The sequence below is a fragment of the Canis lupus genome, chromosome 12, assembly GCF_048164855.1.
Source record: "Canis lupus baileyi chromosome 12, mCanLup2.hap1, whole genome shotgun sequence".
Lineage (NCBI taxonomy): Eukaryota > Metazoa > Chordata > Mammalia > Carnivora > Canidae > Canis > Canis lupus.
Window position 1 is genome coordinate 31,471,955 of NC_132849.1, and position 16,568 is coordinate 31,488,522.

The 16,568-nt window shown below is 41.8% G+C and overlaps 1 long non-coding RNA gene across 18 annotated transcripts in view; it reads left to right on the forward strand.

Moving 5' to 3' along the window:
• The window catches only part of LOC140601463 (uncharacterized), a 660,248-nt gene that overhangs the window by 19,663 nt on the left and 624,017 nt on the right, over positions 1 to 16,568 (forward strand). For 14 of the 18 annotated variants that reach the window (XR_012004462.1, XR_012004456.1, XR_012004458.1 and 11 more), the window contains exons 1-2: positions 4,119 to 4,488; positions 4,994 to 5,177. This is a non-coding gene — a long non-coding RNA (uncharacterized lncRNA). Of the gene's footprint in view, positions 1 to 1,223; positions 1,330 to 4,103; positions 4,489 to 4,993; positions 5,178 to 16,568 lie in introns of those variants that run through there. The other 4 variants (XR_012004468.1, XR_012004467.1, XR_012004455.1 and 1 more) reach the window with 4 other exon arrangements.

Consider the following 16,568-nt stretch of genomic DNA (forward strand, 5'->3'; position numbering starts at 1 on the left):
TTGAATCAGAAACTCTGGGGTTGGAGCCCAGTGATTTGTATTTCTACAAGCCCTCCAGGGGATTCCGAGGCACTTTCATGTTTGAGAACCATTGCTCTGGGACAACTGTTCCCTCTCACAATGTCCCGCGGAGGGCATGATTGCAAAAGGTTTGCTGAGAGAGGGGCCAGCTGAATCCCCTCCTGAGAAGAAACAGAGGTTGGAGGCTTAGAAGGCTTTGGGCCAGATGTCAACTGTGAATGCCTGAACATTCCTTAGAGACTCTAACGTAGCTGGATTCTGTTCCAAAGAAGCTGTCACTTAGAGGTCAGTTTGGAGGCTGAACTGAACCCAACCACCAACAAAAGCATTCAGGATTTTTCTGTGTGCTGAGGATCTTCCTCCACAGAATATTATGTTTTCTTTCATATGAAAATAGGACATCAAGGTTATGCCAACGTGTGATTTAGCTAGAGAATACCTGTATGTTTTGTCCCCAAATGTCTCATGAGTCCAGGCTTAATTTTGTGCTGGTCAATATGGTCCAATCAGAAGAATGTTCTGGTAATCTATAAATGTATTTCTCTAAGGTTAAGGTTTCTGAGCCAATAATAGACCTTAATTCCTCTGCTTGGTTCTTCAAAGAAAAAGAAAACAGTGGGATTTAAGCAGCTTTCCTTCCAGCAACTTCTAGACCTTGTAGAAGAGAGACTAGTCAGTTAAGGACTAGGTCGGGCTACATATAATAGGATACCTAAAATAGCAGTGACATATATATGTAAGGGTTTTGGGATCCCTGGGTGGCACAGCGGTTTAGTGCCTGCCTTTGGCCCAGGGCGCGATCCTGGAGACCTGGGATCGAATCCCACATCGGGCTCCCGGTGCATGGAGCCTGCTTCTCCCTCTCCCTCTGCCTGTGTCTCTGCCTCTCTCTCCCTCTCTGTGTGTGTGACTATCATAAATAAAAAAAAAATAAAAATATTTATATGTAAGGGTTTTATTTTCTCACAGCAAAGAAGTCTTCAGGTAGGCAGATCACGAACAATGGTTATCAAGATTCAGGCTCCTTTTATAATTCTGCTCCATTGTCCTAGCTTGTGATTGGCATCCTCAGTGAAGGTCACTTTCTTCCCGGAAAGCAGGACTGAGGAAGGGAATAAGGGAGAAGATAAAAGGGGGCTGGGGCTGCCTTCACTGTGCCTCCCTGGAAGCCTCACCCAGAACATCTCTTATATCTCTTTGGCCAGAAAACTAGCAGCAAAGGAGTCTGGGAAATGTCTTATTCTGAAAGGCAATGATCCCAGCTGAAAGTCATGGTTCTGTTACTAAGGAAGAGGCCTGGATAGTGAGGTAAGCAGATAAGAACCTGTGCCCTATGTGAGACTGATTCTGGGGATGTACAGGATCTTCAAGGGGTTGGGGAGAGAGCACTTGGTAAGGGATGAGATGTGTGACAGCCTTGAGCAATAGCATCAAGATGACATCCTGAGATACAATCTTATTTGTTTCTCGGCTTCTTCCAGCAGAGAGAGGGGGTCCCATGTCAGGCTTTGCTCCAGGAGCAGCTCCATCCATTCCAAGGAGGAGAATGCAGAGCTTTTCCCTGGCTCCCCTCCATCTCCCCTCATTCCCTGACAGCTGTGCACATAATGTTTATGTGCCCCCTTCCTCTATTTATGTATCCTGGATCCTCACTCTCCTTCCTTTGTTTTCATCTGACAAATGAAGAAACTAAGTCTCAAGGGAAGAAAAGAACTTTTCTGGCTGCAGAGCTACATTTTAGAATTGGATGTCTGAGGGTTCCCTATGTCACGATGGGATGCCATGACCTCCTTGCATTCCTTCTGTCTCCTAGTTGAGCCTGAGAAAGCTGGGCTGAGAACTCTGCTAGGAATTCTGCTAGCTTTTAATGAAACAGGGGTGTATTCGGTAATAGGAAATGTGTCTTTTTTTGGGGGGGAGGTTATAGTTAAATAACGTCTTGGGGGGCAAAGTGTGTGAGGGATCTGGGGGAGGGTAGGCACAAGGGCAGAAGTGCTGAGAGACCCCTAGGTTTGTGGAAGAGCTATCTGAGAGAGGCCCTCCAAGTCCACTACCACCCCTGAAGGGTAATCAGCAGCCCTTCCCAGCCCTATGTGCACATTCTCCTAGCCCTTTCCTCACAGGGAGGAGCGTCCCTCCACAGCTTGCTGGAGCCTTGGGCTTGCGGTTTGGAGAAATCTGGAGCCAAGTGGAAACTCCTGACCATCAGGATTTCATTTCCTGGTGACTTGAGTCTTTGGGCCTGGAGACTGCTCAGAGTCTGAACAATCAAAGCTGTGGGCCTTGAGACTTGACAGAATTTGGCTTTAAGCATTTGAATGGATGACAATAGGGGAACGGTTAAATAAATTCAGGTATGAAAGACTGTGCAGTATTTAAAAAGAAATGGGGATATAGACATAAAAAGGTTTCTAACATGTATTATTAGTGAAGAAAGCAATTTATAAATTTAAAAATACAATGAAACTAATTTTGTTTCAAATGCACATGTATGAAGCTGTACTATAAAGATGTTTTAGGATTCCAGCAAACCAGTAACTTCTCTGAGCCTCACAGAGTTGCTGTGAGTCTTAAAGGAAACCATACCTGAATGTGCTTTGCAAAAGTTAAAGTGGGATACAAGTATAAGGTAGAAGGTATGAAACTATACTGTGCTATATGTATATATTTGAATATATATATATGAAACTATATATATTCCTGTCCTTGCTCCCAAAGTGAAATTGGGATAAGGACAGAAGGAATTGGGAGCTTATTATAGGATAGGCACTGTTCTAAGCACTTCTCATGCATTACTTGCATATACTACAGCCCTGTGCAGTAGTATTATTAATATCATCCCCATTTCATAGTTGAGGAACTAAAGCACTTTAAAAAATGATTTATTTGAGGGGGGGGGAGAGAGAGAGAGAGAGAGAGAGAGAGAGAATGAATGAGCAGGGGCAGGGGTGCAGAGGGAGAAGGAGAGAGAATCTCAAGCAGACTCCCTGCTGAGTGCAGAGCCTATATGGGGCTCAATCCCACCACCCTGAGATCATGACCTGAGCTGAAGTCAAGAGTGGGATGTTTAATCCACTGAGCCATCCAAGTGCACCTCCTCCTTTTTTTTTTAAATGATTTGGAACTGAAGCACTTTTAATTTCCATGGTCATTCAGCTAGCAAGCTTGAACTTGAACCCAGCTCCTGACATCACAGCGGTGTTCTTAACTGCAGTAACATGTTGAAGCACCCTGGACACATTCCTAAGTCCTATGTCTGCATAAAACTTTTGGACATCCCCTTCTTGCAGTTCTGAGGAAGTTCAGATTTAAACTTCCCAGAATGAGTATGTGACGCTGGTTCTAAACGCTACTGAGTGCATATTCTAGGCTTTAGCCAGGCACAGGAGTGACAATGGCTAACCTTTTTTGGAGCACTTGCTGTACGCAAGACATTCTTCTGCTGAGTGCTTTGCAAATACTAATTCAGTGCACCCATTTTATACAGGCGATAACCATTATCCCCACTTTACAGTTAGCTGAGAAAAGGGCTGCACAGAGTTTAGACGCAATGTGAAGTTTGCACGCTCAATGCAAAGATGTGTAAGGCGTGGTCTCTGCCCTCAGGTCAGCGTATAACAGCACCGAACAGAGTAGTCAATAAAACAGCGCCGCAGATGCTGTAGTGCCAAAGGTGCTCAGGGAGGACCAGTCAATCCCTGCGAGGGGTGGTGTCACGTCTGCGGGATCCCGAGAGGCTCAGGTGCAGGGGGTGGGGGCTGCACGGGCACTGCCTGGAATGAACGAGTGCGGACGCACCCTAGACTTTCGGGTGACGACCGAGCGCCACGCCAACCGCAGCGCCAGCCAAAGATAGGTGGCGGCTGCTGCCTGAGGCGCGGGCCCTCCGCGGACCCCGCGACCCCACCACACCCCCGCGGGTCCCCGCAGAGCGCGGCCGGGGACCTGCCACCGCTCCCGGCGGCCTGCGGGCTTCGGCGGCGAGAAGCCCCGCCCCGCCCCCCGCAGGAGGCAAACTGCGCTCCTGATAGGCTGAGATGGTAAGAGCCCCGCCCCCGGAAGACAGCGGGGATTGGTGGCCGCGACACACGCGGAAGGGGGCTGTCGGGATTGGTTGCCGCCTTCTCCGCCGTCGGAGCGCCGGGCTGAGGCGCCTCGGGTAATTTTCCGGGTAGAAATGTCTGGATCTCTGTCTTCCCGGTACAGACTCCTGCGGAGACTGCTCGTCACGTGTGCGTCACTTTACACCTTTTTGTGAAAAACCAAACGTCCCTTAAGAGGACGATCTAGTCATCCACGGCCGTTCCCGCGGGGAGCGCGGCGCCGTCAGTTTCTGATTGGCTCGCGCAGCTCTGGCCGGACGCCGCCCCCTGGTGGTCCGCGGGGGTAACTACCGGCGCTGTGGCCGCGCGGAGTCCGCTCCTGGCCTGCTTGGCTCCCGGAATGAAAGCCTCTGGACGGCCTGGGGTGGGTTCCAGCGTTTCCCTAAGCCCCGTTTCCTGCCTTCCCTGGCTGAGCCTCATCTGTAAAACGGGGATAATAATACCTCAGTGGGTTGCTGTGAAGTTTCAGTGAATTAATATGCTTAAGGTTTGCACAGTGTCAGGCACATAGTAGGTGCACAATAAACGATACTTGGTGGAGCTCTGTGAACTGGTTAAGAATGCATGTTCTGGAGTTTGAAAGACTAGCCATTGATTCCCAGATTCCTTAGCCTCTCTCTGGTTCCTCACCTGTAAATGAACAGACTAACAATAGCACTTATTTCATGGAATTGTGGATTGAGATAATACTGGTATATATATATCTATATATCTATATTGTGGTTAGTATCACTGTCGTATAACAGTCGAGATATATGTATATATATATCTCAATCGATAAATGTTGCTTCTATCATCATCATCATCATTTTTTTTTCATCATCATCATTTAACTGTTATGATTACTGTTTCCATTCTTCTTCCTCTAGGCAAAAGGCTGCGTTAGCCCAAATTGGCCCCTCTGAAAGAGGAGTAGTAGTTTACTTTGCCTGGAATTAAAGTCTGTAAATCAGCCACATTCAGTTGTGTGAAGACCAGGCTTGGATAATCTCTACATCACAGTGCTGCCCACCATCTCCATCGTTCTTTTAGGCACTGTCTTCTTAAGCCCCAGTGAGTACCTGAGAAGAGCATAACATAATCATTTTGGTGCAGAATTAATTTATCAGAGTATCTTTTATACTGATTATAGTGTTTAACAGCATTTTGAGGGTAGGGCACACAGAATGGTATATTCTGACGGGGTAGGATAAGACATCTGGGTTTTGAAAGTGAAGGACCTAAGTCAACATACACTCTACTGTACGCCTGGGATGGGACCAGTGATGGTGAAGCGTGTGGTGCTGGTTGGGCGCTGGGCACCTGGGAATCCTTGTAAGGCATGGAAAGAGTGCTGGACTAAGTCTCAGAGATTGAAATTCTGGATATAATTTAACTACTCTCTGGCTATATGACTATGGATGAGTCACTTATATTTTCTGAGAATTCATTTCCTTGTTAGTAAAGTTGATACAAGATTCTCTTATATGGTGCCTGGCACATAACATACACTCTGTAAATTCTAGTTATTGTTATTATTATTGTTTTTAATTCTTCCTCTGAAGTATGTTGAGGATTGGGGGCAGGGAATGCATTCCATTACGTTTTATACTCTAAGAGTCCCGGGTGTCTGAGATCACCAGATGAGCAATTGGGAGTTTGGCAAGAGTAGTTCACCTTTTCTATTTTTTACTTATCTCCTCTTCTGTCCTTGGTGTGTCCATCAGGGGAAGTCACACAAGTGACCCAGTTTAATGAGGTCTTTATAATTCCTTGGATACCTCCTTACCTTGCTGTAAATCTGCTCATCTCCCATCATTTGTCCCACATGCTCCCTTCCCTTTTGGCCTGTAAGATGAGATTCTAGCTACATCTTAGGCCATGTGCCCAGTGATCTCCATGTACCTTGGCAGCTTGGATTTTGGGGCTCTTCTCAGAGTGAGCGGCTTATAATGGGAAGCCCAAGGGTTGAGGTGGTATTGATAAGAGCAGGAAAGGGAAGGGCAGATGATATCTTCTCCAGTCATCCAGCTATTTTTTGCATGATTGCTATATTCTACTCAGTCTGGAGTCTATATTTCCTCCCTTCTGAAGACATATATGGCGCTGTTTCTCAGTTAAATGTAGACAGAATTTTTAGTAGGAAAATCTGAGGATTTTGTGTTGGGCATTACATTTGAATCTAGCCCTTTACCAAAATTTTAAACAAATTTCTTATTTTCAGTTTTATTATTTATGAAATGGCAATAATTGGAATACTTCTGTGTAGTAAAAAGGAATGAACTATTGATAAATGCAGTAACATTAATGAATGTTAAGTAATCATGCTGAGTGTAAGATGGCAGAAAAAAGAGTACATACTCTATGCTTTTATTTATATAAAATTCTAGAAAGTACACACTAGTCTATAGTGTCAGAAAGCAGACCAATGGTTATCTGGAAACAAGCAACCAGAGAGGGTTTGGAAGGAGGGCACAAGGAGACTTTTGGAAGTGATGGTTTCATGAGTGTATTCATCTGTCAAAACCTATTAAATCACATGCTTTGAATGTTTGCAGTTAATTGTTTGTCAGTACCTCGGTAAACTCGTTAAGATGGTGATAGTAAAACCTATTTTTAAGTAGTTGTGATTTTTTTAATTGAAGATGAACATTGCATTGAAGTTCCTGGAATAATACCACAAGCAATTGATAAAGGGCATTTCTATTCTCCCCCACTTAACACATGTTTTTAAAGATGATATCAAAGCATTAACTTTAGTATCATATACTTATATGACAAGGCATATAAGCAGGTCCCAATACTTTAAGTAATAAAGGGTATAATTTCTCCTGCTTTCTTTGGGGTCACAGGTAAATGTATCTGGTAAGGATTAAATGAAACAGTCACACAAGGAACTTTGAACAGTGCTGGGCATGTAGTGAACACGGTATTTTTTTGACTACTAAAGATCTTCCTCAACGATGGGATGAGATCCTGATAAGTTGAAAATATCATAGGTTGAGCATATATTTAATGTATCTAACCTACTGAATGTCATCATTTAGTCTACCCTACCTTAAATGTGTTCAGAACATTTATAGTTACCTACAGTTGGGCAAGATCATCTAACACAAAGCCTGTTGTATAATAAAGTATTGAATATCTTATGTGATTTGTTTAATACTGTACTGAAAGTGAAAATCAGAATGGTTGTAAGTGTATCACTTGTTTACTTTGTGGGGCTGAGTGGAAGCTGCAGCTTGTTACTGTTGCTTAGCATCTTGAGAATCATACTGCCTATCAGTAGGCCAAGAAAAGATAAAAATTCAAAATTCAAAGTGAAGTTTCCACTGGATACATCTCTCACACCATCATAAAGTAGAAAAATTGTAAGTTGAAGCATTGTAAGTTGGGGGCCATCTGTATCATCACTGCTATAGGCTTAACAGATGGTAGAGAGTGAGTGAACAGTGAATATTGGTTGTAATTACAGTTATTTTTATTACTAGATTGGATGGTCAGGAAAGACTTGCTAACAAAAGATCAAGGAAGCTGATTTTCAAAAGGGTTTACCTTTCCTGAGATTTCTTGATGGAGTTGAATCTTTTTTTCTCATGACAAATTGTGACAGAAACCATCTGGAAGAAATTTGGTTACTCTATTTTTCAGGAATAAAATAACTCATCATTACTGTTGATACAGATGATATTAAAGGTATCAGGTATACTTGCAGTGATCAGTGAATTTGGATGAGAATAAATAGTCCCCAATCCTAACAGTGGTACTGGTATTTGGGAGTCATAAGTTAGCATCAGACATAAGAACTCTTGGGAAACTTGTCGGAATGCAGATTTGTGAGGTTTACCTATAAATATTTTAGCTCATTGGTTCTGGAATAGGCCAGGAATTTGTATTTTATTTTATTTTATTTTATTTTTTATTTTTTTTTTGTTTTTTTCAGGAATTTGTATTTTAATACTCATGCCCAGTTGATTTTGATACAGGTAGTCTGTAGACCATACTTTTGGTAGTCTGTAGACCATACATACTTACTCATGTAAGACGTTGGTACCTTGGACAGCGCCTGGAGACACAGGCCCAAGATTTTCAGGACGCAGGATAGCTCCCAGCATCTGTAGCCTCATATACTGTGGGAAATGAAGTCCAGTTCTCAAAGGGGCTGGCCCATTTTCCTAGAGAATACCATCCCCACCCCCATCAGTTTTGGGAAACTGAAAGTTCTGGTTCCTGATGACAAAGAGAAGGGGTACATGGCCCACCTTATAGGAGAAAATATTTTAATTCCAGAGTGTGCCTTACTTGGAATTCTGGGGCAGTGGAAGAACAGGTAGTCTTCAGAGGATCGGAGACCTTCCTGAACTTGTATATAAAATTGTGAAGTAGATTATGCGCCTATATTTTAGTGGATGGGGAAGTTAACTTTTTCTTTATTTGAGGGTGGAACTTTTCTGAATCAATTAACTTGTATACTTTTCTGTACAGTTTGTGTACTTTGATAGACCTCTTAAGATTTGTATGTGGGATGCCTGGGTGGCTCAGCGGTTTAGCACCTGCCTTCTGTCCAGGGTGTGATCCTGGAGACCCAGGATTGACTCCCACCTCAGACTTCCTGCATGGAGCCTGCTTCTCCCTCTGCTTATGTCTCTGCCTCTCCCTCTCTCTATGTCTCTCATGAATAAATAAATAAAATATTTTTCAAAAAAGATTTTTGTGGGAGACTAGAGAGTTTTATTTAAATTCTCCTTGGCATTCAAGTACCTAATTATCATCAATATCACTTCAACTATGACAACATCAATAAAAAACAAGCAAATAAACAACCCTTGAAGGTATCCAACTCCGACATCTCAAGCCATAACTTGAAGAATTCTCAAGTGTTGTGATGGAAGTCCATTAAAGTTGGTACAGAATTTGATATAGGTCATGTTGGCTAATCTGGAAACCTTATTTTGCTGAAAGACTATCTTATTATAAGCTACCATTAATGTGGGAAATGAGGTTGTTTTGATGATTAAGGCATTTTCTTTCATATATCATTTGATCTTTAAATGTTATCTTTGGTCTTACAAATAGACAAATCAGTGGTTATGGAGTGTTGAGTTAGCTAATATTTGCAGCAGGTCAAACTAAAGTGATGGCTATTAACAATATTCTATTTAATGTATAGCCCCAAAGCAACTAGTTAGTAAGCAAACCACCTCACATTCATTATATGTGGCCTGTCTGATAATAATCTGTAGCTGATATTCTTAGATACATAACATATGTAAAAAGAAAGTCATTCTCTCAAAGACATAGCTGATTGGAATGATCTGTTTTGAAAGATTTTCTGACTATGGAGAAGGCTCTGCTGAGTCACTGCCAATAAGAGGAGCTACTCCAGTGTTAGAGAGGGAGGATCAGTGCTATTAATATGCTCATCAGCTCCCCAAGAAGCTAAGGGCATGCATTTTGGAGGTAGTTTATATCCATGACCCTGATATTTTTCTTTCTATGAGATAGAAATTATTGAATCAAGGTTCTAAGCAACTCAGCAGACCTTTTGAACTAGCAGTGCTAGTTTCAGAGTAAAGATAATCCAGGTAATTTCTTTTCTTGGCTTCTGTGATGCCAGCTTCTCATGTTTGATTTCCCACCTCCATGTCACTGGATATCCCCTATCAGTCTCTTGACTCACTCCATCTTCTTTGCTTGACCTCCAGACTCTTTCCTGGGTTCTCTTTTCTAGCTACACTATCTCCCTGGTAGATTTCATTTAGTCGCATCATGTTAATACCATCTATATGCAGATGACTCCCGAATGTAAGACTGCAGTCTTGACTTTTCCTTGTGCAGCAGGCTCATAAATCAAACTGCTTACTTGTCCAATTGCCTCCATGACTTGAATGTCTAATAGGCATCTTCATTGTAATGAGTCTCAAACAACTCTATTCTCTCTCTACTCTTCCTTCTCCCTAAACTGTTCTCCCAGTTTCTTCCTCAGAAAGTGACATCATCCCAGTTTCTTAAGATAAAAACTTGGGAATCATTCCATTCTTTTCTTTGTGTGTCACATCTAGTTAATCAGTTCCATCTCTGGAATATATCTCCAATATGTTCATTTCTTCCATTTCTACAACTGTCACCGTCAGGTCAAACAATCAGAAGCTCTCATCTGCACTATTTTAATGGTCTCTTAAGTCTTATTTCAGCTTCCATTTTTGTCCTACTCTAATCCTTTCTCCAAACAGCAGCCAGAATAAATCATAACTTAGGTCATATCATTTCCCTTCTTAACACCCTCAATGGTTTCTTATGGAATTTAGTATAAAATTCAAACTACTTCTCTTTTAAGATTTATTTATTTGAGAGGGAGGGAGGGAGAAAGAACATGAGTGGGAGGGGCAGAGGGAGAGGCAGAGAGAATCTCAAGCAGACTGCCCTGAGCATGGAGCTTGATATGGGGCTCCATCTCACGACCCTGAGATCATGACCTGAGTCAAAACCAAGAGTTGGATGCTTAACTGACTGTGCCATCCAGGCACCCCCAGACTATTTTCCATATATGTATGTATGTATGTAATCTCTACAACCAACACAGGGCTTGATCTCATGACCCCAAGATCAAGAGTTGTATGCTCTTCCCACTGAGCCGACCAGGTGTCCCAAGATTACTTTCTTACTTTAAAACCCTATATGAGGGCAGCCCGGCTCCCTGCATGGAGCCTGCTTCTCCCTCTGCCTGTGTCTCTGCCTCTCTCTTTCTCTCTCTCTCTCTCTCTGTGTCTAATGAATAAATAAATAAAATCTTAAAAAAAAGACCCTATATGATATGGTTATGCTCATCTCTCTGACTCAACTCTTCCTTCTCTCTCTTGCTTTCTGTGCTTTCACCACATGAGCCTTCCTCTGGTTCCTTAAACACACCAGGTTCATCCCCACCTCACAGTGTTTGCACTTGCTGTCTCTTCTGCCTGGAACTGTCATATTAAAGAACTTCACATGACTGGCTTCTTTTCAATATTCAGGTTTCAGCTCAAATATTATTTTTATAGAGATAATTTATTCATAACAGGAATCATTCATTTATTTCTCCTTTAGTTGCTATCTCTCATGTCACCCTGCTTCCTTTTTAAAAAAAGATTTATTTATTTATTGGAGAGAGAGGAGAGAAACCAGGGAGCCCCACGTGGGGCTTGATCCTAGGACCCCGGGACCACGACCTGAGCTGAAGGTTGACGCTTAAGGTTGACCCAGGCACCTCACCTTGCTTCCTTTTCTTAGTGTTTATCACGTACTGGGTACAAATTTTGTATGTCACATATTCAAGCAAGCAAAAGAAATGGAAATTTCCTTGTTTTTAATAATGACTACAGTAAGCTAAGCTAATGTCACAAACAGCCTCAAATTTCAGTGGCTTGATACAATAAAGTTGATTTCTTGTAGAGTAGAATGGGAGATTATGGGCAGGAAGGCAGGGGAAGGAGTGTCTGATCTGTTACTACTTCTTGTCCACTCTGATCTCCTTTGAGTGGTTGCAGACTTGTCTGTTGTTATCAGCCACATGCCTTCTAGTTGGGCCCATGCCAATCACTCAGCATCCTTTTTGTGTAAGGCAGTTTGCCTCTCCTGGTCCACTGGTGCTGTCTCAGACAACTCTGTGCCCTTATTTGGATTATGGAAAGCTTTATGATACTTTCCCATACCATTCTTTGCTGACATATACTGGGGTAGGGTGGTCGCAGGACAGCCATGCTGGGTTTTCTTTCTGAGGGTACAGGCCAGCTTCCATTCTACTCTGTAGGGAACACTCTCTGCTGTGGGGGACATAATGTGAGTTTGTAAGAAATTCTCAGCTCTCAGATTCCTGAAACTAATTGGGGGCTCTATCTTCACCCAACTAAAGTTTCTTTTCTGAGACGGGCCAGGAGGAAAGGCCTCTGTTTATGGCACCTTCACCAATAATTTTCTCTCTTGCTTTTATCTCCCAGTTTTGAAGCTGTTTCCTTCAACTGAGAAAAATCTTTGATCTTCTCTTTATGTGGTGAGAAAGCTGACATCTCATCTCTTTTTTTCCCCCAAACTGTGTTTATGGATAAACTCTGTGTCCTCTACTTCCAGACTTTTCTTCTTGATGTTCAAGGCCAAGTTTTTTGAAATTAAACAAAACAAGGCAAAATAAAGCATTTCCTCTCCAAACATCTTGATGTGAAATACTATTGTCTCTTCTATGAGAAGAAAAGAATCGATGCATAGACTCAAAGCCACCAAGAGTAGTGCCAGTAGAAAGGGACCTCTGCTTCTGAAAGGGCATAAGGGAGTGTGAGGGTGAAATTAGGTTGGCTGTGGAAATGAGAAACTGCCGTGAAGGTCTCAGACTATTACTTCTCCACCATATCTCGTGTATGAGCTCGTTTCCCCCAGAACATAATCTCCACATGAGCAAAGATCTTGATGATCTTATTTATTACTTACATATTTCTGGGACTTAAAATAGTGCTTGTACTAAGTAAATATTTATTAATTAATCAATTTACAGTGATTAATTAATATTTGCTGGATGAACAGAACAAAGGCTTTGGCATTTTCCTGAGCTTCAGTTTAAGCTATGACTTCTGTCTGCTTATGTCGTCCTATTTCTATATCCCTTGAATAACTGTGGATCACCAACTGAGGTATGCTGACATATGAGGAGCTCTGAGCAGACCCTCTCTTTAGACTTAGCCGTGTAAATACTCTAAAGACTGAATTCAGTTACCAGGGAATGCACCTGGACTGCTAACACAGACCTAAGAACGTCCCTTCTAATGATAAGCACTGAAACAAAGTGAGATTTTGTTATCTAAAAATTAATATGACTCAAGAAGTTAGAACTAGAATATATCCATGTTTTATATATAACATATTTCCTTCACATTATTTTAACTTCTGTAACATTAAAATAAACTGAGCATGACAGTCCTCTTACTCAGACTAAAGCAACTTATGAACATGCCATTTCATATTGTTTAAAGGAAGTAAATGCTTTACAAAATTTGGAGGGAGAAGACAAAGAAAGGAAATCCACTTCTTTGGTCCATTTTTGAGGCAAAGATTTTGCTCCCTCGTCACAATCAGACCCTGATATTGGGCTCCACACTCTTCCACAGATGTCTCCTTACCTGCAGTGTGTGCCCAGTCTTCCCAAACCGGCCAGGATCTTCTGTTTTTCCATCACCTTGGCCATTCTATTCCCTCAGCCATTCTTCCACTTTGGGGCCCAGCCTAAATTCCACTTACTCTTTAATACTTTACCTCTTCCTCTTCCTCCCTGTTAGAATTAACTTCCTTTGATTTTTATACCTCTGTTTATCATGTATTTCATTCTACTTTGGGTTTGTGATTTGGTGGCAAGTGGTGCTCTTTTACTAGCGTGCAAGCCTCTGGAGAGGCTTTGCTCACCACGTCCACCGTAGCACTTTGCACTCTGCAAATAATTATTAATGCTGTCATTCGGGAAATACTTAAGTGTTTACCACATTTCAGGAACTGACCTTGGCATGTAATATAGCTAGCTAGACAAAGATCTAGCTTGTGGCTAAACAAAAGTCTATGTTACATTATTATTTCAGTTAAATTGACTTGGGTTGTACTTCAATATTGGAAGACAGATGGTTTTCTCTTTTTTAAAATTTTTGAAACTTATATTTTTTTGATTGTATGTCATCCCCAGATTTATTCATATTTCTGCCCTATTTTCATTGTTCAGAAATGGAGCTGAATCTTTTATACACATGAACACATAGAGGCACTTCTTCCAGTGTAGGAAGGAGTTGGGGTGAAAGTTTCCATCTATGTTTACCCTCTGCTATCTTGGCTTTAGTTTGAATTGCTTTATCAGGCTGAGAGTCCCGTCTAAAACATTTATTTATGGAATACATATTTATTGAGCACCATCTATGCATAAGTCACTGTGACCATTTCTCCTTAGGTGTGCTTTTTTCTCATAGGAGGCACTATCTAATTTAAGTGAACATCTCCAGTCTTGCATTCAGAGCTGGTAGTGACTGAAAGGATGAAGCCTCCTGGTCATAGCTGATACTATTGAGGTGGAACTAGAATTCAGGACACTTGATTTCCAGTCCAAAATTTCTTTTCATTTTACTAATGTCTCATCATTTCATTATGCCAATTATTTTCAAATGCAATGATAGTAACAAACTTCAGCTTTCCATGATTATTACTATTACAGGCCAACTTGCTGAATAGTAATAATTAAATAAAAGTCATTTCACATTAAAAATAAAATAATACCCTTTTTCTTATCAATATTTAGTCTTGGCACAAAGTAGCATAAACCACCCACTTTTGAAGGGATTATTAATTTTCTGCCAAGCTTATCCACACATTGACTGTATTAACTTATTAATTATGAAATTGCTAGTTGCTAAAAGTTCCTGAAGTTTCTGTGGTTGAACCAATAGGGATTATTTAAATATTAACATTTCAGTGCAGGTGTTCAGTGGGAGGCCTTCCATGTAGTGATTCAGAGACCCAGGCTCTTTCCATTTGGTGGTTCTATCATTTCTTAGGAATTCAGAATCCTTTGCTTCCACCTTTTACATGGAAATGAGAGAGAACAAAAAATGTGTAGGAGATTTTTGTAGGCTAGATTTGAACTGAAGAACATCATGGCCCACAATCCACTGTCCAGGAAGCCATCATGTGGCCCAACTAGAGACAAAGAAAAGCTGGTGAGAGAATATGGTTTCTGCCTGCATGGCTGCTTCCTAGCAACAAATGCAGCACTATGGACTGGAGCAGGAATGTTCAATCTCTCCACTGCTCAAGCTAAATGGTGAAGCGAGTGGGGTCTGAATTCTCATGCCCCCAGCTTCTTGTTTCTTTTCCTTTTACCCCCTTCTGTGACCCTCCCTTCACCTCCTCCCTGGCCCTAGAGGTGCCCAGTCATCTGTCCTTCATCAGAAACTGCTTGCAGGAAGGAAGCGATGGCTATACTGAAGTCTCAGTGACAAAAGAGGCTCAATCTAGGGCTGTTTGCATTTTAACAGAAGAAAACCTCGTTTGATGTAAATAAAAAAATATGAAGCTCTAATAAGAGAATTTGAAAGCATGCAAAGTATTTGGAGGGAACAAGAAGCATGCAGTCCCTAAAATTAAACCACATGTTAGATCTGGCTGCGTCTTTCCTCACAGCCCAAAACAACCACAGGGCTCTTAAGCTCAGAGTGGATTTCTTTATTGTTTCATATAATTTGGAAACTTTCCACAAAAACAGGCTTTTAGGGCCTGAATTGTGTCCCCCGCCCCAAATTCTTATGTTGAAACCTTAGCCTCCATTGCCTCTGAATGTGGCTATAACTGGAGATAAGGCCTTTGAAGAGGTGACTGAGTTAAAATGAAGCCATAGGCATTGGCCCTAACTCAGTCGTATTGGTGGCCTCATAAAGAGAGGACATTAGGACATACAGACACAGGGCCTGTGCACAGAGTCAGGACCACATGAGGACACAGCAAGAGGGCAGCCACCAGCAAGCCAAGGAGGAGAGGCCTCAGAAGAAACCCCACCTTATATTTTTTGATTGTATGTCATCCCCAGATTTATTCATATTTCTGTCCTATTTTCATTGTTCAGAAATGGAGCTGAATCTTTTATACACATGAACACATAGAGGCACTTCTTCCAGTGTAGGAAGGAGTTGGGGTGAAAGTTTCCATCTATGTTTACCCTCTCCTTCGTCTTGGATTTGTAGTCTCCAGACTGGAGAGAAGTAAACCTTTGTTGTTGAAGCCACTCAGTTCGTCGTATTTTGTTATGGCAGTCTGAGAAGGCGAATGCACAGGTTCTTCCATTTTGCATATGGAGCAGTGTTTTTAGATATGAAAGGGGGCTAGAGGATAGTTGGGAGCAAGGAGTCTTGGTTTGTAAAGGAAGCGCAGGTTAGTAGAAGAGCCGAACAGTTGAGAACGAATGAGTGCCAAGGGTATAATCTGTGAGATGTTCTCCAGAACAGTGAATCTGCATTGTCAGCTCTGAGGTAATCGGGTGATCAGGTACATTTGCAATTGTTTCCATTTGTGTTTCTTTGGACTGGTTTATCTTAAGATACGCTGGGGGAATTGAAAGATTCCTGCTTTAACACGTGGGAAATAAAAAAATCTGGTTAAATAAAAAACGTCTTGCCCTAAACTGTATCAAATACCCAGCTACCAATACATAAGTAGAAGATTCAAATTTAAATTTTCATTTGAAAGATGGCACTGTGGTCAGTTCACTCATTCTGCAGCCTTGGACTGCTTTCTATTCTTTTCTGTCTCTTCTCTTCTCTTCTCTTCTCTTCTCTTCTCTTCTCTTCTCTTCTCTTCTCTTCTCTTCTCTTCTCTTCTCTTCTTTCTTCTTTTCTTTCTTTCTTTCTTTCTTTCTTTCTTTCTTTCTTTCTTTCTTTCTTTCTTTCTTTCTTTCTTCCTTCCTTCCTTCCTTCC